The sequence below is a fragment of the Cyprinus carpio genome, chromosome B19 (assembly GCF_018340385.1).
Source record: "Cyprinus carpio isolate SPL01 chromosome B19, ASM1834038v1, whole genome shotgun sequence".
Classification (NCBI taxonomy): Eukaryota; Metazoa; Chordata; class Actinopteri; order Cypriniformes; family Cyprinidae; genus Cyprinus; species Cyprinus carpio.
In genome coordinates, this window is record NC_056615.1 from 21,309,956 (window position 1) to 21,333,822 (window position 23,867).

At 34.9% G+C, this 23,867-nt stretch overlaps 1 pseudogene; it reads left to right on the plus strand.

The window, feature by feature from the left end:
• The first annotated feature begins 9,539 nt into the window (after positions 1–9,539).
• LOC122140833 lies at positions 9,540–20,995 on the plus strand (annotated as a pseudogene).
• The last annotated feature ends 2,872 nt before the right edge of the window (positions 20,996–23,867 follow it).

Here is a 23,867-nt window from a genome sequence, read left to right on the forward strand (position 1 = left end):
CATTTCTGACTGTGTTCCAGGGGGCGCCGTAGAGCCCCTGTGCCACGCCCGGGTCCCAGCCTCTGCAGCCTCTTAATAGCCACAGATTCTAAGGTGTGAGCAAATTTTCAAGAGTTTTTGTGAGCATGTTAAGGGCCCCAAAAGCCCCCAAAACTTTGACTAAAAATAAGAATACTAAACCCTAAATAGCCAACTTCCTGTTGGGCGGAGCCTATGACATGCAATACAAAAGTTGTTTGGATTGATGAGATTTATATGTGTACCGAGTTTCATACGTCTACGAGCAAGAATGTATGATATATGGCCCTCCATATTCCAGGGGGCGCTGTAGAGCCCCTGTGCCACGCCCGTGTATCAGTCTCTGCCCGCCCGGCCCTAATGGCCGCAGGTTCCAATGTGTGTGCCAATTTTCAAGAGTTTTTAAGCATGTTAAGGGCCCCAAAAGCCCCCGAAAACCTTGGAAAAAAAAAATAATAATAAAATAATAATAATAATAATCCTAAGGAAACAAATAGGGCTCTCGCTGCAAGCAGCGATGGCGCGATCAAGCCATCAGCGCAAACGCCACCCCGGTGGCATCAGGTAAAACTGTGCCCAGCGGGCACATGCATTTACAATAATCCTCTGGCACTCAGGTTTTAAGGGATACGGCAATTAACGGGTTAATCCGAAGCATCAAGACTTTGAAATCACATACACAGAACAATATTCATTAAGAAAGTGAAATTAAATGATTAATAAACTATTTATTCGAACCCTTGCTATTTTCTATTCTTATAAAAGTCTGGGCTGTGGAACACCTGTAATAGAGTTGGCTAGCTGGATGCAAATAAAGTCATGCCTTTTATTTGTTCCCCCTGTTTGCTATTTCACATTCCTGTCACTGAAGCGTTGTGGCCAAAGACACAGAAAGGTAACTGAAACAATGTGGTTTAAGTCCAGGTGATCATAAGGGGTCCAAGCACAATGGTTTGTGTAGATGATGCAGTTAAACAATGGACGTGTCTCTTTTCAAGTAAATTATTATGCGCACAACATGACAACATGAAAATAGATAACAAATATAGTGTCCCTTCTTCACTTTTTCAGTAATGCGTCATAACTTGAGAAATATGTTGTCAATACTATTAAAATAAGATAAAAAAAATAATGGTATTTAGGAGATGATAGTTTTTGCATAATTACTATATTGGGCTTTATTAAAGTTTATGAAAAAAAGAATGAATGTATATGCATTTTTGATTTATTCACATAAATGAAACATTTTCAAGTCTTTGAACAGATCTTGAAGTATTTGCTGTCCTGTGGCGCCATCGAGTGGACAACATTAGCATTGTGCCCTTCATTTTTGAACAACATTATGAAAGGGGCCAATATTTTTTGATTGATTATAAATATTTAATGATTAGTTTACTTATAATATACCCACATTAAAATCGAATTTACTGATTCTGTATCTTATTTCATGCTTAATCATGAGTTTAATTTTCAACTTACATTTTTAAGCAGTGTTGAATGATTACTATGTGAGTTGCTAAATTTGTTTTGTTTTGTACAATTATAATACATAAACTATATAATGATGAAAAATACAACAGTTATTGTTTTCATAATATTTACTATTGACAATCATTATTCTGTATTGTAAAGAAGAAGGTTTTTATGACAACAAAAATGGTCATTACTAAAAATTAAACACTAATTTAATTCATAGTTTTATTTTTCTATAGGTTAAGCACCTTTTCGTAAATATGGCTGTTTCCCAGTTGTTGTTTTTTTTTGTTTTTTTTTTGTTTGTTTGGTTTTTTTTTTTTTTTTTTTTTTTTTTTTTTTAGGATTTACATTTAAAAAAAATGAGCCTACTTCAAACATTTTAAGCAGCTTGAACAAAACCTGTTAATATTTATTATAGACCACTGTAACTGTCTATTATCTAAAAAAAAACAAATTTATTATGAAAATAAAAGTGTGTACACCAGTTAAACTGGACGATAAAGAAATTGCTAACAATAGTTTAATAGAGCATGTTTTTAGGTTTATAGGGGTTTAGATGCAGAAATTTAATTTAATTAAATATAATTTATTATCGAATTGTTAGAGAAAAAAAAAAAAAGAAAAAAAATAATAATAATAATAATAATAATAAATAATAAAAACATGAATACATACAAAAAAAAAAAGCCAAAGACGAATGATTTTCTGTTTTTTATAGATTAAAATTAAAGACAGAAAGCAGCTGGTAAATGTAGTCACTTCAATATTCAAATCCAGTATCATGATACACTTCAGATTTATTTCTCAACTGTTTATGTTCACGTGACTGTTTTCGTTTATATTCGCCAAGCTATTATGTATTTTGAAATAACCTTGTTCTTGATTTGTTCGTTCTTGCCAGAATCAGCGTCCTCTGGAGCTGTCAAATAGTCTTTCAATCAAACAGCTCACAAATACCTGAATTTAGCTCTTGTTGTGTTCTAATGGGTGGATTGTGTGCATTCGCGGTAATATTTTATTTTAAAAAGCTCTTAAAACTATAAAAATGCTTTTATTGTGAGCTCGTGAGACTGCACGCGCTGATGCAGCGGTGATTTCTCTCTGGTCTTTTCTCACTGTTCTGGCCAGACATCAATTATTAATGAGATCTGAGCCGGTAATAATAACATATGTTGGTTCAGCTTGTCAGTGTGAATTAAATGTGTATTTATTTGTCCGTTCTCGCCGAAAAAAAAAAACCCATCACCGTGTTCTGGAGCGCAGAGCAATCGATGTGATGTTCAGCCCTTAGACAAAGAAAATCTCACAAGCACTCATAAACACTCATTTTCATCTCTATAATATGTTCTTCTAATTGTTTTTTGTTGATTCGCCGCTGTGTTTTAATGTAAAAGGCTGTAGTTTCTGTATGTAGACTTTTTTTCTTTCCTTCAAGTGTTCAGAAGTCTCGCGCTGTCAGACAGGCTGCAGCAAATATTTCATTTTGTTAACAGCTCACAAACATCTGAATTTAGCTCTTGGTGTGTTCTAATTGGCGGATTGTGTGCAATCGCCGTAATATTTTATTTTTAAAAGGTCTTAAACAAGAATAAACTCGTCTGTTGAGAGCTCGTTGAGACTGCACGCGCTGTTCGGAGCGGTGACATATCTCTCGTCTATCTCTCTGTTCTCTGTCGCCAGACATCAATTATTAATAAGCCCTGACCCGCTAATAATAAGATATGTTGGTTTAGCTTGTCAGTGTGAATTAAATTGATTTATTTAGTTGTATTTTTAACCGATTTAAAAGTGAAACTAAGCGAGACTCCTCCCTCTCAGTCCCGGGAATTGCTCCTGTAGAGGCGCATTTTCTCTCAGACAATGAAAGTCTCAGCACACATACATTCCTCACACAGAGCCAAAAATCCATATTCAAATCAAAATAGCCGACTTCCTGTTGGTCGTAGCTAATGACTGTAAATTAGAAAGTTGTCCGTCTTAATAAGAACAATATATGTACCGATTTTGGTGTCTGTAGCTAAAACTAAGCCCCCCACTTTTGACAAAAGGTGGCGCTATAGAGTGCCTCCTCCACGCCCTTTTATGACCTTTTGCCAGTGTCTAGCTATCATTAATACTGATATGTGTCCTGAGTTTCATGAAATTCTAAGCATGTTATCTGCCTCAAAATCAGAATATATTATACAGAAAAATATTCCAGTTTGATATGTTGCCATGGCAACACTATATTAGATATCAATATCCCCTCAACAGTTTTACATGGGCCGTGTTTTGTCATTATTCTGATGAAGTTTGAAGCAAATTGAGTAAAAATAAGATGCTGAATTCAAAGCACTTTGAAAATGACACACTTCCTGCTGCCAGTTGGTGGCGCTATAAATTTGACTCCTAATAGTCACATATATGCGATCGGCATCATACAACGAACAAATTGATGAAGTTTAATTAAAATCAGGAAATGTATGTGGATGTTATTAGACACTTCCTGTTTCTCATTTCTCGCCATAATTTCAACGCCTCGCCACGAGCAAACCATTCGAGATATCAAAAATCCCCTGGCAATTTTGCATCCCCAATGTCTTCAGATCATGTTGACCAAGTTTGGTGGCAATCGGGTAAAAAACCTATGACAAGTATATCAAATTCCAGAGCATGCACTTTTTACATAGCTCTAAATAGCTGACTTCCTGTTGGGCGGAGCCTATGACATGCAATACGAAAGTTGTTCGGCACAATGAGATCTATATGTGTACTGAGTTTCATATGAATACGTGCAAGTATGTTTGAACTATACATCAACATTTCTGACTGTGTTCCAGGGGGCGCCGTAGAGCCCCTGTGCCACGCCCGGATCTCAGCCTCTGCAGCCTCCTAATGGCCACAGATTCTAAGGTGTGTGCAAATTTTCAAGAGTTTTTGAGCATGTTAAGGGCCCCAAAAGCCCCCACAACTTTGACGAAAAATAAGAATACTAAACCCTAAATAGCCAACTTCCTGTTGGACGGAGCCTATGACATGCAGTACGAAAGTTGTTTGGCTTGATGAGATCTATATGTGTACCGAGTTTCATACCTCTACGTGCAAGTATGTATGATATATGGCCCTCCATATTCCAGGGTGCGCTGTAGAGCCCTTGTGCCACGCCCTTGTATCAGTCTCTGCCCGGCCCTAATGGCCGCAGGTTCCAATGTGTGTGCCAATTTTCAAGAGTTTTCGAGTATGTTAAGGGCCCCAAAAGCCCCCGAGACGTTGGAAAAAAATAAATAAAATAAAAAATAATAATAATAAAATATAGCTGCAAGCAGCAATGGCGGGCTCAAGCCATCAGCGCAAACCGCGGGCTCAAGCCCAGCGCAAACGCCACCCCGGTGGCATCAGGTAAACTGTGCCCAGCGGGCACATGCATTTAAAGTAATCCTCTGGCACTCAGGTTTTAAGGGATACGGCAATTAACGGGTTAATCCGAAGCATCAAGACTTTGAAATCACATACACAGAACAATATTCATTAAGAAAGTGAAATTAAATGATTAATAAACTATTTATTCGAACCCTTGCTATTTTCTATTCTAATAAGAGTCTTGGCTGTGGAACACCTGTAATAGGTTTGGCTAGCTGGATGCAAATAAAGTCATGCCTTTTATTTGTTCCCTTGTTTGCTATTTCACATTCCTGTCACTGAATCGTTGTGGCCAAAGACACAGAAGGTAACTGAAACAATGTGGTTTAAGTCCAGGTGATCATAAGGGGTCCAAGCACAATGGTTTGTGTAGATGATGCAGTTAAACAATGGACGTGTCTCTTTTTCAAGTAAATTATTATACGCACAACATGAAAATAGATAACAAATATAGTGTCCCTTCTTCACTTTTTCAGTAATGCGTGATAACTTGAGAAATATGTTGTCAATACTATTAAAATAAGATAAAAACGTAATGGTATTTCGGAGATGATAGGTTTTTGCATAATTACTATATTGGGCTTTATTAAAGTTTATGAAAAAAAAAAAATGAATGTTTATGCATTTTTGATTTATTTACATAAATGAAACATTTTCAAGTCTTTGAACAGATCTTGAAGTATTTGCTGTCCTGTGGCGCCATCGAGTGGACAACATTAGCATTGTGCCCTTCATTTTTGAACAACATTATGAAAGGGGCCAATATTTTTTGATTGATTATAAATATTTAATGATTAGTTTACTGATAATATACCCACATTAAAATCGAATTTACTGATTCTGTATCTTATTTCATGCTTAACCATGAGTTTAATTTTCAACTTACATTTTTAAGCAGTGTTGAATGATTACTATGTGAGTTGCTAAATTTGTTTTGTTTTTACAATTATAATACATAAACTATATAATGATGAAAAAAAAAACAGTTATTGTTTTCATAATATTTACTATTGACAATCGTTATTCTGTATTGTAAAAAAGAAGGTTTTTTTTTGACAACAAAAATGGTCATTACTAAAAATTAAACACTAATTTAATGCACCTTTTTTTTTTTTTCTATAGGTTAAGCACCTTTTTCGTAAATATGGCCGTTTCCCAGTTTTTTTTTTTTTTTTTTTTTTTTTTTTTTTTTTTTTTTTTTTTTTTTAGATTTACATTTAAAAAAATGAGCCTACTTCAAACATTTTAAGCAGCTTGAACAAAACCTGTTAATATTTATTATAGACCACTGTAACTGTCTATTATCTAAAAAAAAAAAAAAATTTATTATGAAAATAAAAGTGTGTACACCAGTTAAACTGGACGATAAAGAAATTGCTAACAATAGTTTAATAGAGCATGTTTTAGGTTTATAGGTGTTTAGATGCAGAAATGTAATTTAATTAAATAGATTAATTCTTGTTAGAGCAAAAAAAATAAAATAAATAATAATAATAATAATAATAATAATAATAATAATAATAAATACAAAAGCAGCCAAGACGAATGATTTTCTGTTTTTTATAGATTAAAATTAAAGAAAAGAAAGCAGCTGGTAAATGCAGTCACTTTAATATTCAAATCCAGTATCATGATACACTTCAGATTTATTTCTCAACTGTTTATGTTCACGTGACTGTTTTCGTTTATATTCGCCAAGCTATTATGTATTTTGAAATAACCTTGTTCTTGATTTGTTCGTTCTTGCCAGAATCAGAGTCCTCTGGAGCTCGAGAGATCGATGTTATTCTGCCCTTAGACAGTCTCGCGCTGTCAAATAGTCTTTAAATTTTCATAATCAAACAGCTCACAAATACCTGAATTTAGCTCTTGTTGTGTTCTAATGGGTGGATTGTGTGGATTCGCGGTAATATTTTATTTTAAAAAAAAGCTCTTAAAACTATAAAAATGCTTTTATTGTGAGCTCGTTGAGACTGCACGCGCTGATGCAGCGGTGATTTCTCTCTGGTCTTTCTCACTGTTCTGGCCAGACATCAATTATTAATGAGATCTGAGCCGGTAATAATAACATATGTTGGTTAAGCTTGTCAGTGTGAATTAAATGTGTATTTATTTGTCCGTTCTCGCCGAAAAAAAAACCATCACCGTGTTCTGGAGCGCAGAGCAATCGATGTGATGTTCAGCCCTTAGACAAAGAAAATCTCACAAGCACTCATAACACATTTTAATCTCTATAATATGTTCTTCTAATTGTTTTTTGTTGATTCGCCGCCGCTGTGTTTTAATGTAAAAGGCTGTAGTTTCTGTATGTACACTTTTTTTTTTTTCCCTTCAAGTGTTCAGAAGTCTCGCGCTGTCAGACAGGCTGCAGCAAATATTTCATTTTAACATGTTAACAACTCACAAACATCTGAATTTAGCTCTTGGTGTGTTCTAATTGGCGGATTGTGTGCAATCGCCGTAATATTTTATTTTTAAAAGGTCTTAAACAAGAATAAACTCGTTTGTTGTGAGCTCGTTGAGACTGCACGCGCTGTTCGGAGCGGTGACATATCTCTCTCGTCTATCTCTCTGTTCTCTGTTGCCAGACATCAATTATTAATAAGCCCTGACCCGCTAATAATAAGATATGTTGGTTTAGCTTGTCAGTGTGAATTAAATTGATTTATTTAGTTGTATTTTTAACCGATTTAAAAGTGAAACTAAGCGAGACTCCTCCCTCTCAGTCCCGGGAATTGCTCCTGTAGAGGCGCAGTTTCTCTCAGACAATGAAAGTCTCAGCACACATACATTCCTCACACAGAGCCAAAAATCCATATTCAAATCAAAATAGCCGACTTCCTGTTGGTCGTAGCTAATGACTGTAAATTAGAAAGTTGTCCGTCTTAATAAGAACAATATATGTACCGAGTTTGGTGTCTGTAGCTAAAACTAAGCCCCCCACTTTTGACAAAAGGTGGCGCTATAGAGTGCCTCCTCCACGCCCTTTTATGACCTTTTGCCAGTGTCTAGCTATCATTAATACTGATATGTGTTCTGAGTTTCATGAAATTCTAAGCATGTTATCTGCCTCAAAATCAGAATATATTATACAGAAAAATATTCCAGTTTGATATGTTGCCATGGCAACACTATATTAGATATCAATATCCCCTCAACAGTTTTAAATGGGCCGTGTTTTGTCATTATTCTGATGAAGTTTGAAGCAAATTGAGTAAAAATAAGATGCTTAATTCAAAGCATTTTGAAAATGACACACTTCCTGCTCCCAGTTGGTGGCGCTATAATTTTGACTCCTAATAGTCACATATATGCGATCGGCATCATACAACGAACAAATTGATGAAGTTTAATTAAAATCAGGAAATGTATGTGGATGTTATTAGACACTTCCTGTTTCTCATTTCTCGCCATAATTCAACGCCTCGCCACAAGCAAACCATTCGAGATATCAAAAATCCCCTGGCAATTTTGCATCCCCAATGTCTTGAGATCATGTTGACCAAGTTTGGTGGCAATCGGGTAAAAAAAACCTATGACAAGTATATCAAATTCCAGAGCATGCACTTTTTACATAGCTCTAAATAGCTGACTTCCTGTTGGGCGGAGCCTATGACATGCAATACGAAAGTTGTTCGGCACAATGAGATCTATATGTGTACTGAGTTTCATATGAATACGTGCAAGTATGTTTGAACTATACATCAACATTTCTGACTGTGTTCCAGGGGGCGCCGTAGAGCCCCTGTGCCACGCCCGGGTCTCAGCCTCTGCAGCCTCCTAATGGCCACAGATTCTAAGGTGTGTGCAAATTTTCAAGAGTTTTTGAGCATGTTAAGGGCCCCAAAAGCCCCCACAACTTTGACGAAAAATAAGAATACTAAACCCTAAATAGCCAACTTCCTGTTGGGTGGAGCCTATGACATGCAGTACGAAAGTTGTTTGGCTTGATGAGATCTATATGTGTACCGAGTTTCATACGTCTACGTGCAAGTATGTATGATATATGGCCCTCCATATTCCAGGGGGCGCTGTAGAGCCCCTATGTCCTATGTTGGGTTGTGTAACGTGTTTATGAACTATAATGAAAAGTTAAAGTAAGGATTACTGCCTCCTAAATCGGAAAAACTCATTTCGAAAATCAATGTTATCTGTATTATGTAATCCGTATAAAACTAAAGCGATATACAGTCTTTCCGTTATCTGACAGCTTTAAAAAGGGCTATTTTTACATAAATACGTGCTTGTTTTTGGGCATAAACCTCAGTGACATAGGGTCTGTGCTTTTAAATGAACGATTAATAACAGTCGATTGTCATGCGCATTCTTGTCAGTCAAAGCCCCCGGTCCCATCTTGTGATTAGTACTAAATCAGCATCACCTGCTGTCAGATTGAGCGGCTTTCATCTACACAGAGCCGTGGTTCACTGGGTGTACTGACAAACCGCATCACTTAAAAACTAATAAATGAATTAAATAATTTCTGTCTGTACACAGGTATTATGCCCTTATATAGAGTCTTTAAAAAAGGTTTGCTTGCTGCATGGATTAGACACGTTTGATCGTAGGTGTGCTGGACTGGCATTTCTCTTTTATCGAGCTGTGCAGCTGAGCAAGATGCCAAGCAGAACATCATTCTAGCCTCCATGGGGACTGCCAAGGCTTTGGGCAAAGTCATCTCAGACCTCAGTGAGTATATGGGCACTTATAGCAAATACTGTGTAAATGGAAGCAGTACAATTTAATGGAAGAACTTTCCTCAGAGGAAACTGTTGATGACTGTGCAGCTTCATCATTTATACAGGCAGACAGACTACTGGGCAAACTGAATCATTTGGAATAATTTAGACTTTTTAATGTTTTGATAGAAATCTCAATTGCTCACCAAGGCTGCATTTATTTGATCGAAAATACAGTAAAGCTGTAAAATTGTGACATTATTACAAATTTAAAGGCTGTTTTCTGTTTTGATAAATATAAAAATGGAACGGATTCATCTATGATGGCAAAGCTGAATTTTCAGAATGCTGATTTGGTGCTTCAAGAAACATTTATTATTATCAATGATAAAAAACAGTTGTGGCTGCTTAGTATTTTTTTGCCAATCGAAGATGTCTGATGTATGAGTTTTATTCAGCAAGGATGCATTAAATTGATCAAAAATAGCATTAAAGACATTTAGAAAACATGCACAAAAATATTTATATTTCATCAATAAAACTTTGTGTAATAAAAGAATCATGAAAAATATATCATGGTTTCCACATTCCACATTTTTATTGTTTCAGCGTATAGGCTATATTTCAAAAAACTTACTAGTGGCAAGCAACAGACATTACTGTCTTGTGATCACATTCAGCAAGTGTGGTCACTTCTCCTTTATAGATATTGGACATGTTCAACTTCTGGTTGTTCGCTTGAATATAATCTGAACACTTGGTTTTCTGGTATTTCGTATCTGAGTTCCTGATGTGTCTGTCATGGAGCTGCCAGTGAACCTTTAAAAGCCTCTAATCATCCCTTCATCTCCCTTCTTGTAATCTCAGCTCACTTTCCACGGAATCTCATTATGTGTAGAACAGCTGTGATGAGTCACTGTGGACAGTCTCTCTATCTACTTATTTTCTATCATAGAGCACACAGAAGACAATAACTTCATTCTTTTGTTTTGTCCTAAAAAAGCAAAAATATGGCTTTTGGCAACTTGTTTGTGGTAATGCTCTTTTATTTACTGACGGGCCCCTTTCTACACTAATTAGATGAGTGTGCGGAGGTTAAGAAGGTAAGGAAAACGTCTGTCGCTCCATGAAGGCAGTAGCAGATTGACCATCTGGAGCACAGAAAATTCCCAATGGACCGATCCACCTGTAAACTATGCCCCCAATAAATAGAAAAAGACATGTATTACATGTGCTTTCAAATTTAAAGGACCCTTTGACTTAGTTTGACAAATTATTAATGTGATTTCTTTTTTGTGAATATTTTTTTCAATGGTAAAAAGCAAGTGATGTCATGTTAAAAGATGCATATGATAATGAGGGGTGAGCTGGCAGTGTCACACAATGAAGTCCTCCATTTACGTTTGTCTGAGTCCTGCTTGTTCTACCATTCAGCACTTTATAAACAGTGTTTGAAAAAAGCCTTTACTGTATAGATAATAATTGGACATTGGATATATTCTGTTGTAAAATTATAACTTTTTTAAACATTGATTAAAGTATAAATTTCATAGCTTTACCCTTGTCACAAACCAAGAGTTTTCTGTTTTAAACTATGGAAAATCCATTATAAAAGTACTTTTTCTCTCTAACATTAGTGTAATTTGTTGGCTAAGAAGACAAAAGTGTCAAAAAAGAAAAATTAAGATAAAATATGAGACATATGACCTTGAAAAATCATTCGTATTAAGAGTATTTTAATTGTCATTTCAAATCACAAATTATACAAAAATTTTGAATATTATGCAAATAGAAATATGTGAAATATTATGTAATTCTGACCTTTTTTTTTTTCTTGATGTACATAAAATAACTGCCAATCTTATTCCATACACCTTTAATCTGACCAACAGAATACTGCCAGATGTAATACATTTTATGTTGTGGAAAATAGCATTTTGGTGAAACTATTTATTTATTTAATTATTTATTTATTTATTTATTTATTTTTATAGTTTCTAAATAGTTACTAAACTTATTAATCTTTTCTACAGGTCCACAGGGCCAAAAGGGGTGTACAAATGAAAAAATCTGTATGCATGAAAAAAATATTAAAAAAAAACTATATATATATGTAAATGTTTTGCTATTTTAATGTTATTCTCATAAATAGAAAATTTCCGCAATAAACATGATTTTTAAAAACTCCTTTAATATTCTTATTTAGAAGTTATAGTCATTGTATTTGATTCTGGACGATGTACAAAACCAATAAAATGTTGAAAAATCAGTATTGTTAACAGTTCAGATTTTTCACGCTCAGTCGCGATTTGTATCACGCTTGCTGTAGCCACAAAATACATCCAGTGACGTAAAGGTACACCTTGGCTACCGTAAAATACCATAAAATACAAACGCACAGTCAAACTGCTGGCCTTAAAACTATTGCACTATAAAATATAATGTAAAACAATCACTGGTGTCTAACTGTGTTATTTCGTAGCATCGATTAAATCAAACACGTTGAATTGAGCTAAAACAAACAAAGAGTCGCGCTGCGCAAGAGTGAGGCGCTTCTAGGCTAACCGATCACGGTACTGAAGGAGCCCGCAGTTCTCCTTTCATGTTTATTTCTGCTCTGGAGCTTGCAGTCCCGCTACGAAGACGCGTTTAATCTCCTCTAAGATAATAAACAACGTCCTGGTAACGTACTGTTATAACAAACGGCAAATGCAACTACGCGTAATGCGTCCTTGTGTAACATTTTTAACTGTCATAGTCATAATCAAAGGCTTGAGTTTTATCGGCTGTTGATGCGGATTCATTCATTTTGGTCCCACTTAAAGTGTTCCTTCAGTTTATTAACTTCAGAGGATGGCTCTGGAAGGCACACGGTAAATCAGTGTTTCAGGCCGGACTTTGAGCATTTCAGATTTTCCTACTCCCAGAATGAATCCTGTATTGGGGGAGACGTGTATCCGGTTCCAGCAGAACCAGGGGTGGACGGGCTTCGCGGAGGTCCGCGTCTTCGGGTCACTGGACCGATCCAGCGGGCCTTTTCTTAAGCGAGCACACGAGTGGCATCGGGCAAGATGGGTTGGACCTAACACCCTCACCCAATCCACCATAACCCGTATCTGCACCTGGGTAACTATCCTCTCCACCGGGTGTCTCCACCTCCTCCTGCCGCGGCGGCCCTGCGTAACGACCTGGGGTCCAACATCAGCGTCCTCAAAACTCTGAATTTGCGCTTCCGCTGCTTTAAGCCAAAGTACACGAGCTGGAAACGCAGGAATAAAAGTATTGAAAAGAGCAGCTGCAACAGGCTTTGGATGAGAGCGGGGGGGTGTGTGTAGAAAATTAAAAAGCCTTTAACACGCGAGATGTTGGAGTTCAAACCGGCTTCGTAGGATTGATTCCTATCAGGTCCGACTTGATACCCCTTCAGAACGCGAACGACACCGCATATCTGTCCGGAGCCCTGCTGTCACCGACTCTCAGTCACATCATCCTCCCTCTCGAGTCCAGTAACAATACAACAACAGAAAACCTGAACCCATCCAATCTGACGGACTCTAATTCCAATCTCACCCCAAATTTCCCCATCAGCCCGACTGATCCTGCTCCAAAAACATTCAGCAATCTTAACGCGAAGTATGTCAATACTGGTATCGGCTGTAGCAGCAACCCTGCACCCTTGGGGGCTGGGAGATTTCACCCTGGCAATGTGTGGTCGTATAATCAGAGGTTCAGCACCGGGTTCGTGAGTCGCTGGTCTCGGGTCGAGGGTGTGTCGTCGTGGGTGCCTCCAGACGGAGTGGGTGTCCAGATCGACACCCATCACCCCAGAGATTCGGGCCTGTAACAATGTGCTTCGGCCAAGGTAAAGAGGTGAGAGAGACGAATACAAACGAAGGTTAGTATGAGTGCGATGTGATGTTCTTGTAAACGGAGAGCTTCAAAGTGCAACTTTTACGCAGCACTTTGCGCGCTTTCGCAACTTCCGTAATAGCTGTTTCTCTGATCAGTATATTATCTATCTATCTATCTATCTATCTATCTATCCATTCATCCAGGCATCTATCTATCTATCTATCTATCGTTGTCTGTCTGTCTGTCTCTCTACCTATCTATATGCATGTATGATTCTTTAATGATGAGAACACAGCATATTTATTTATTTATTTATTTATTTAGGGCATGTTAACTTTTTCAAAACAATTTAAGATAATTTTACAGTACCTTTGTTAGGTGTCATTAAAACATGTTTAACTGAAACTGAATTCACAATCAATCCATTTAATGGACTATTAGCTAACATATTGTATAAGTTCAGGGCTTATCCAGTTGTTTTGTTGTTGTTTCTTCTAAAAACTGAAAAAACTCATTACCATCATGTCATTACCATAACAAAATTGTATCAACCATACATTATATTCAAGTCTTTTTATAAAGACCAGTGTATCCTGACATTAACACTTTTGTTTTAGCAGTTTTTAGTGTTAGCTTTATTAACAAAAAATCTCAGGTTTTCCTTCTGTCAAGTGAGATTACAGGTTAAAAATTGTGTATCACTGGAATATTCTTGCGATTGCTCTAACAGGGCCTTGCTTATTCAAGCCTGTGGCCCTCATTAAAATCTGGTACTGTAGATGCACTTAATGCAAATACATGAAACATTTTGTACAAAAACTTTATGATAAATGTGTTTGCATGAATAAGTGATATTTGTTCTTTAGCAAGACAAGTCTGATAGGGCTGGTTCTCACTCAACATTTCAGTCATTCTTCAGTTGGCCATTTTTTTTGAGGAGAAGTATGACTAACCCTTTAAATAGTATTTCACATATTACTGTACTTATTAAATAATAATCACAGTAAATTGCAGTGCTTATCAGTGTCAAAAATCGCAGGGGACTTTTTTGTACCCGTAACGGGGGGCATATATATTTCCAAACATATGTTAGATTAGTTTGATATAATGAAAAGTGTTATAAAACATAATAATTTGTTATTTTCAGTGGCATTTTTGCCCTAGGCCCCAATTACATAATTGACAAAACAATTTTGAATATAGTAAAAATGCCTGAATTCAGTAGTTTAAAGCTAGACAGTTATTTTGCATTTTTGAGGCTTATTTATTATTACTTTTTTTTTTTTATTTATTTATAACTTTTTTTTTTTCTAATTGCTAAATATTTAAGCTTGTATTGGAATACTACCTAATTCTCTTTTATCGTTACTACGTAGAAGTGTTTTTTTAAATGACTTTTTATTTTTTTTTATATATAGTTGTTATTTAATAGGTATTCATTTAATGCATTGATATTATCACATATGAAATAGTATTAGCATTAATCATACTTTTCTGCATGGTTTTAGAAGAATACATGACTAATGAGTAAAATAACACCAAAGTTATGTTAATACCCCGTATTTTGTATAACCCCTCCTCCTAATGAATCTCTCTCTTCATCTCTCCATCTATTTCATTCCAACTTCAGCCGCCTTCCCCCGCCTCTGTGCCTCAGCATCTGCAATGCAGTACTGAAACTGAGTGAGTGGTGCTACTGCCAGGATGCCACTAGAGAGCAATTCAACAATCTCTCTCGTCTTACCTTCGCCGTTCAGGACTCCCCCCAGACTGATTGCCAGCTTTGCCAAAGCCACCAAAAAGAATCCCAGCCAAAATAGCACTTTTTATGTCAACAGTCAGGTTTATTTCTTGAAAAAAAAGCCATCGGATTGTCCTTTGTTCGTATGTTTTCTGTATGTTTTGTATATGTGATGCAATGGCACTGGTCTGTGTTATCGCTGATTCAGCTTGTCTGTATAGTCACTGGTGTGTTAAGAAGAAGGTTATGTGGATGTTATCTGAGTGTTACACTAACATAAATCACCTGCTCTAAACACCTGCCAGTGATACTGCAGTAATGGCCGCAAAATGGAAGGAGCGTGAATGTGAACAGTCCTGCACTTCCTGTCTCAGGCTGTAGTGTGCGTCTCCTATGCTTTCAGTCTAGTGACACATTACATAATGCTTTCTGCAAAAAATAAATAAAGGATGATTTGCTACATGAGTAGAGTACTACCAGCCCAAAGTGTTAGATCATGTTACATGACGGATTCTATTTTTAGCTGAGATTCACTCACTCTTAGCTGGTGGTTGCATTTTTATAACGTGTGTTGAAGTGTCGAGTTTCATGTTTACTTTAGTAATGCTGTACAGAATTTTTTTTTTTTTTTTTTTTTTTTTTTTTTTTTACAAATACATATTTTATTCCTAAATTTAATTTAATGATATATTTATAAGTTTTTATGCAAAGTATACCCAAGTATTGTAGGACTGGGGTAGTACAAGAAGTACACAATGAGTACAAGTGTACACAATGTATATGTTTATTTATCTATTTATTAATATATAAATTATTAAAATCTGTACATTTTATTTGTCAAACTGCACTACATATAAATCTTAAATATAAAAGTGTATATAAGACATTGTAGGAAGCATTACAATCAGTTTTTTAATATTGTCTTAAATGATCAAAGCCAAAGTATTACAACAGTACAGCCCACTGAATGGACATTAAAATAAATATGGCATTTTACCCTCATTAAGGGTAATTCTGTTTGTTTGTTTATGCTAGTGGCACAGACATAGAATGACACATTTACCCTTTAAAAATTTAGTTTTATAAAAATAAATAATGTATTATATTTTTTATTTTTATGTGTTGATATTATAATAATAAAGTCATAGTACAAATTCATTACAGTCTGTTTTTTTAATAGTCTCATGAATGATCAAGCGCCAAGGTATTCAACAAGAGAAACAAAACATTGAAATGGTGAACAAATTGAAATTCTGGTTTTTGATTATTTATTCTAGGTGGGAAGAGGGAATACACAATGCGGGTGGGATCTACAGGAAAAAGTTGGCAGAGCTTGAAGAGGTAAACCCAATCAATTTAATATTTAAATTAATTTGAATAAGACTAATTTAAGATGTTTTCCACTTTCTACACTGCATCTGATGTGTGTGTGTGTGTGTGTGTGTGTGTGTTTCAGGACCTGCAGGAGAGCGAGGTGTGTCAGGATGAACTTGCTCTGAGGGTTATTAAGCCAGCTTAAAGCAGAGCTGGTTCTGTTTAAAGGTCTCATGAGCAATGTGGAGTTAATGAAAACATTCATTTGAGCCTGACGGCTGAAAAATACCTAATTTACACAAATATTGTTTATTTCAGTCAAATGATGCTCCCACGAATGGCTCTTAGCAGAGTAATCTGAGCCTCTGTTTTCACTTTCTTTCCACTCTCTTTCACATCCTCTCTCTGTAGATTCACTCTGATTTGGACAGTAAGATTCAGGAGAAGGACATGAAAGTGGACATGGACATCTGTTCGCAGGATTGACATCACAGCTCGTCTGTGTGATGTAGGTAGCCCAACAGAGAAATTGTGAAGACATGATTCAGATCTTCCAGGTTTGTCTTTTCATCATCGATGTTTGAATGTGCAGTTACAAGAAAATAGATTAGAAAAACAGGTATGTCTTATTTTCTGTGTGTTTTGTTAACCCATTCATAGCTCCTCTGCCCTTTCTCAAAGTCTTATAAGCCGTTTTCATTTATTTATTTTTTCATATTTTTAGACCGCAGATTTTTATTTTTATATGTGACCCTGGACCACAAGACCAGTCATAAGGGTCAGTTTTTTTGAAAGTGATTTATACAATAATCTAAAATAAGCTTTGCATTGATATTATGGTTTGTTAGTATAGGACAATATTTGGCCTGAGCCAGATTAACTATTATAAAATCTGGAATCTGACAGTGAAAAAAAAAAATCAAAATATAGAGAAAATCATCAACTTGTCCAAATGAACTTTTTAAGCAATGCATATTACTAATCAAAAAATGAAGCTTTGAAATATCTATGGTTGGAAATTTACAAAATATCTTCATGGAGCATGTTCTTTAAATATAAATCCAATGATTTAAATATACCCCATGCTTACTTATGACCTGGTTTTGTGGTCCAGGGTCACATATGTAATTTATTTCATATTCAGTACTTACCGTTTGGGTCAAAAGATTTGCATCAATAAGAGTATTATTTTTAATTAATAAATCAGTATAATCAGTGACAGTAAAGACATTCATAGCGTTACAAAAGCGCTTTGACTTCAAATAAATCAGCATATTAGAATGATTCTGAAGGATCATGTGACCACTGAAGACTATATATTGGTGTTTTAAATTTTATTCAATTTTACCCTTTTTTTATTTTTTTAGCAAGTAGGCCACACCTCCGTTAACCTGGCCGTCCTCAAACACCAGCAGCACAGAGCAAGTCAGGGGGAACGAGAGCGATGAACAGCCAGTAAGCATCTCTGAAAGTGAGGAGAGCGTGGGAATAAGTGAGGCTGGAGCTTTGTTGCTCATCTCCAATCAGATCAATGAGGAGATGTATCAGAGAATGCTCAACCAATTGTAAGTGGGGCACCATGAAATGTCAAATAATGCTTTGGAATAATGAGTGCTGAGTTAATCAGTTTTACTCAAACATAATAAATGACTTCTCAATTAGCAAGATGATAAGCACAGTTACTAAATAAATAGTACTTCTAAAGAAAATAAATTCTCTATTAAAACGATAGTGTTGATGCATTCTGGTTTGTGTTATGTTGAAGATCACACACTTAATTGGATTTGAATACAGACTGTTTCTAATTATTTAAGATAATGAGAAGATTTGTTTTTATGCCACAGACGTGAGTGTGAGTTTGAGGATGACTGTGACAGTCTTGCGTGGGAAGAGACTGAAGAAACTCTGTTACTCTGGGAAGATTCTTCAGGATACACCTTCAGTGTTGAAAACCAAGGAGAAGTACGTTTGTCTTTTATTGATTACAGCTCCAGTGATGGACTTTGGAAATTAAATTGGCATGATGAATTTATGTATAAAATTGGGGATCCAGGGTTAAACCTGAAAAAAAAAAAACAAACATGTGCATTTATATTGCAAAACATACAGTCATACCCATATAAAATTGAAGTTTACATAACATTTTTATTTATTAAACCAAGTCATTAAATCTCTTCAGGTTGCTTTAAGAAAAATAACTACAGTATTGTAAGTAAAAAGCATTCTTTATCTTCTGGTGTTGCTGCTACATTATTCCATCTCCTTTTTTTAATTTGATTTGCTTTATTTTTTTTACTATTATTTGTTTTCTTATCCAAATCTTTTGAGCCGACAGAAAAAAAAATGCCCCTGTCACACAAGCATAATATGAAAGCGCTCATGCTACACCTATTACAGTTTAGTGGGTTTTGTTGTCTCATCAGTTTTGCTATAAAAGGCAAACGAAGGAGAAAAAAACACTGAGTTGCGATTTTAATTGAATTGATATATTTCATCTGAATGTCTCTCACTCTCTGCACAATATTTCCATCATGTAGAGAAAGAGCTACAAGACATCTCAAACAGTTTTTCTTTTGTCTCACACCAGCAGAGAGGAGTCCATAGAGAAAGTGATAAAAGGACACAGAGTCCCTTTTCAACTCCCGGTGAAAAGGAATATCAAGACACCCATTGAACAAATTGAGGTAAAAAGTTACATCTACATGATGTTTTTTTTTTCTCTACCAAACACATAATAGTTTTTTTTTTATCAAGCAAGGCCAACAACATTGAGAGATGTTTTGGCAATATTGCGTGATCTTTTAAAGTTTGTGTTTGTATGTAGCTGGAGTTGGCAAATGCTAAGTCGGATATGAACAGGCATTTGCATGAGTATATGGAGATGTGCAGCATGGAAAAAGAGGCTCTGGATGTTCAAGATGGAGACCTGCAGACGATTAATCACTCAGAGTGAGAGAAGGGTACACACACACACACACACACACACACGAAGAGAGACTAATCATGATAGTCATGTAGTCGGGTCAGAAGTGATCATAAATAAGTACTTAAAAAGGCTGTTTTGATTTGAAATGTTTTTGTCAGTGCTCAATTAATGGGCTGTTTTCTCCCCAGAATTTGTCTGTTGTTTTCATCAGAATCTCTCATCCCCTACCAATCATCATAGATTTCACCAAATGTAATGTGAATTTAAACATAATATAAAAAAATTAATTAAAAAAACTTTTAAAAACTTTTTCAGATAAACAAGTTAAATAAATAATAAAAGCATATGCTTCATTTGAAACATTTTGAACAGAGATGAATATTCTTAATAAATTAAAATTAGTTTGATTAATTTTTCAGTTTATTTGATTCATTTTATTCAGTTAAAGTGCATTTAATATTTTATATATATATATAGTGTGTGTATCATATATATATATATATATATATATATATATATATATATATTAGTATATATATATATATATATATATCACTTTTAGAATGCAAAACAAAACAAAACAACACACACAAATACTATATATATATATATATATATATATATATATATATATATATATATATATATATATATATATATATATATATATACTATATATTATATATAATATCATATATATATGACATGACCCTGGACCACAAAACCAGTCTAAAGTGTCAGTTTTTCAAAATTGAGATGTATACATCAGCTTACAAGCTTTCCATTGATGTATGGTTTGTTAGAATCTGACAATATTTGGCTGAGATTCAACTCTTTGAAAATCTGGAATCTGAGGGTGCAAAAAAAATCGAAATATTGAGAAAATTGCCTTTAAATGTATCCAAATGAAGTCCTTAGCGATGCATATTACTAATCAAAAATTTAGTTTTGATATATTTATGGGAGGAAATTTACAAAATATCTTCATGGAACATGATCTTTACTTAATATACTAATGATTTTTTGGCACAACAAACAATCTATAATTTTGACCCATACAATGTGTTTTGGCTATTGCTACAGATATACCCCAGCCGACTTATGACTAGTTTTGTGGTCCAGGGTCACGTGTGTGTGTGTGTGTGAGAGAGAGCAGTTTTTTTTTTTTTTGCACTCTAAAAGTGTTTATTAGATGCAATATATGAATGTGTAAAGATTTCTAATTAGCTGCAACTGAAGGTGTGATTGTATCAGTGGCCGTAGGTTTGGATAACAAAAGTGAAAAATGAAATAAAAGTGCATTCTTAATGTTATTTTTGACCCATTCACCCTTTTGTCTCTTACTGTGGAGAGGGAAGCCATATACACATTTATTTCTGAATGGAACACACCCTCTGTGGTCACTCATTACATCTCCCTTCTTTCACAGAAAAATCCCTCTTCTTGTTTCGGTTGCTGTGGAGGAGGGAGAGAATCCAGAGAAGGAGAGGAAAAAAATGCAAACTGCGGCAAATTCTGACAGCAATGAACCGTATCATGACTTGCAGTCGAATCTCTGCTGTCCCGGACCACACATGGAAAAAGACTTAGGAGCATTTATATCCCTCCAGCACCCACAGAAATAGCTGTCAATTAAAACGTATGGTGGTTATCATTTCATAAACAGAGACTGTGATGCTGCATCAAGAATCCTCAGTAAAAGGGTTATAGTTACCTTCTGAAAGGCACCGTAACCATGTGTGGTTTCACTAGTGCCCTCTGTTGGAATACACCGTTAATAGTCAAAAAGATCCATTATTTGCACTTCCAGCATGTAGCATTATATTAAATAAAATTATGAGGCTGAATGTGATTATCACTCTTTCTAGATTACATAATTTTATTTATTCTATGCAGATAAACACCAGGGTCATTCCTGTTTTGCAGTAGCTTTTGAACACTGTAATTTGTCATTTTAAGGAAGGTATTTAAAATGAGAACTTTAAAGAATATGTTCTTGTTAAGAAGGCACTTATTTAGAATATGATGCACATTTCCTGTAAAATGGTTTCCAAAAGAAACTGGCATTTGTTAGATGGTTGGGGGAAAAAACATTTTGTTTGCAACATTTTGAATGGAGAAAGAAAACATGAAATGTTTCTAAATTACCATTGTATCATCAAGTTTTACTAAAAATTACATATGAAACTATATGAATTTTACTAAATTAACTAAAAAGAATTTAACATTTGAATTGCTAGTTTCTATATATATATATATATATATATATATATATATATATAATATTATTATATATATATATATATACTATATAATATTATATAGTATAACAAACATAAGGCACTTTTTACAAGTTGTTTGTTTTTGTTTTTTTTCCTAAAAAAAATTTTTCCAGTTAACCACACACATAGGTTTTGTTTTGTTTTTTACCTTGTATACCTCTAATAATAAGTGCAAGTTTATTAATTTTCGAACAAGCACTTAGCAGTTTAGGCATCAGCTCACCCAGTGATATGAATAAGTGATATTTAAATAGGTCTGCAGTTCAACTTTTTGCAGCTCTGAGTGGAGAGGAATTTTCGGGACCAGTATTTTCGTGCTCAACACTTTGGCGTGAAGTGCACACTGAAGTGAAGTGGTGTGGGTGTCTGCTTTCATTTTCTTATTTATTCTGTGATTCTGGGCCGTGGGTGCAGGCCATGACTACTCATTGTCCTTGATATTGTGTTTCTTGGTGAAGATGTCTAAATCTTTAGTGTGGTGTCATTATGCACTGTACACCTGCATTGATCGCTAGTCTCAGTCAATGTCTTTAGCCATTTAGGTACATTAACATTTAATCAAATACAGATGCTCAAGATGAATTTCATTAAAATTCACTCTTTGAGGTCTCTTAAAGTGCATATTCTGGCTCAAAAAACAAAAAACAGAAAATGGCAAGTGACGTCAGTGTAAATAAAAAGCCAAAAAACCAAATCGGTCTAGTTAGGTCCAAAAAAGTCAATATGAGAGTCATATGCACTTATGAATCTAAGTGATGACCTGAACATGTTAAGTGCTGCCGAGGGCGATGTATTCCACTCTGCAAGAAGTGAAACTTCTCCTAAGCTATTTTATCTATTTAATTTAGCTGTTTAATTATTTATTGGAATAAAAGGGATCTATATTATTTTACACAATTTTATCTAAAGCAATTCAAGTCCGAAAGAGCAGTTCGTTTCAGTTTAGATTGAAGGACTTAACAACTGGTTTTCCTTTTAAAAACATTTTGTAATCCCAACAAATCACTTATTGATGAAACTTTACATTTATAAATCTAATTTTGAGTCAGTATGCTGGATATTGCGGTCTTTTGTTTGCTTTATCTTGTGTTTTGTTTTGACTTTATCAGGTTATCAGTGCTTTACGGATAATTACTGGCACAAACAAACTGTAAAGGAAAAGCTCAACTAACATATTTTTGTAGTGTCAAGGTTCTTGGAGATTTTTAAAAAGTTGGACTGGCGGTTTGAAAGTTATATTGTATATACTGAAGGCACTTGCTTAGGCGTTTTACTGGCACACATCTGCTTCACAACCTTCATAATAATGCTAATAATGTCTCTTGCTTAATACCTCATTAGCAGCAACATATACTAGTTGTAGATATTTCTGAATGTAGATGTAAACCATGGAAACAACAGAGCTTCGTCTGTGATTGTTCAGTCATAGCCTACAGTAAATTGCCCTGCCAACTCATTGCAGCAGTGTAGCTTTGTGTTAACATGAATGTACGCAGGTCTTTGTGTGTGCTCTGCAGTCTACAGAAAAACGTGATATTGTGCCATTTATTACAATCTAAGGTCATGAGCTCAAAATGGTCCAAAGTCTTAGTTTGTAATATGGATGTTAAATGGAAAGTGGTTAATATAGAAAAGGACGAATCTGTAATTTAAATGAATGTTTAAAATGAAGGTTTACATCTGTGTTATGAAAGAGATTGTGAATTGGGAATATTTATTCCTCAACCCACAGGAAAAAAGTTGTGATCAAAATTTTGTTGGTTCTGTGAGGCAATGTTAGAGAAGGGCTTCTAAACTCGTGCGCTGGTTAAGGAATGTTTTTGTGCAATAGACTGCTATTTAGTACAAATATGAAATTGCTTTGATTTATTGATATTATGATATCTAGATCAATTGAAACTTGAATCCTGATGGTCTCGAACCAGGGAAATGAAAAACACTGTACACGTTAGTTTATGATGGAACAAGCTGAAAATAATTATTTTTAGTATATCTTATTTGTATGGAGTATGTTTTCTTACTCAACTTATTAATTATAAACCATTGTATTTAATGAAAGAATTGGTTTTCAGTACAATTTTACAGTTCATACATTTCTGAAAAAAAAAAAAAGGGAAAGTCATTTATATTTATTTTTTCATATAGAATTATTTTTAAAACACATTATTCTTAATTTAACA